The sequence below is a fragment of the Brassica oleracea genome, chromosome C9 (genome assembly GCF_000695525.1).
Source record: "Brassica oleracea var. oleracea cultivar TO1000 chromosome C9, BOL, whole genome shotgun sequence".
Taxonomy (NCBI): Eukaryota; Viridiplantae; Streptophyta; class Magnoliopsida; order Brassicales; family Brassicaceae; genus Brassica; species Brassica oleracea.
The window spans coordinates 18,314,026-18,314,679 of record NC_027756.1 but is presented as its reverse complement, the minus strand read 5'-3'; positions in this window follow the sequence as shown (position 1 = coordinate 18,314,679).

Below are 654 nucleotides of genomic sequence, written 5' to 3'. Positions count from 1 at the left end.
AGTATTCGAATACCGTCAGTATTCGTAGACCTTAAGTATTCGAATACCGTCAGTATTCGTATACCGTTAGTATTCGTATACCATCAGTATTCGAATACCGTAAGTATTCATATACCGTCAGTATTCGTATAATTAGCAATTCCTAATTTTACCAATATTAAACATGCAATAATAAACAGAAATCATAAATTTTATTATAAAATATAATAAAGAGTTCAAAAAAAAAAGAGTTCAACATAATTACAAAAAACAATAAAATTCAAAATATTTAATAATATTAAAAGAGGAGGAGGTTCCTAGTCGGAGTCGGAGGTGCTGGAGTCGGTGCCGGAGCTGTCTGGGTAGTTGTCCATCCTGAACTGCCCAGAACCCAATGTGTCGTCGGTCCAGTCGGAAGCGTCGTCATCCACGTCCGTGTCCATCTGCATCCACTCCCAGTAGTCACCTTCTTCATCGTCCTTTAACCCCGTCTCTCCTTCGCCGGGGTATCCATAACCCTCATCCTCCGGGTCACCTTTTTTCTCCGCCTTGCGCCCTCGTCCTCCGGGTCACCTTTTTTCTCCGTCTTGCGAGCACGTTTGCTACCGTGGTGATCGGGGCTTGTGCCGCGGCGTTTGCCAGGGCTGGATGGAGGTGTTTCCTTTAACCCCTCCT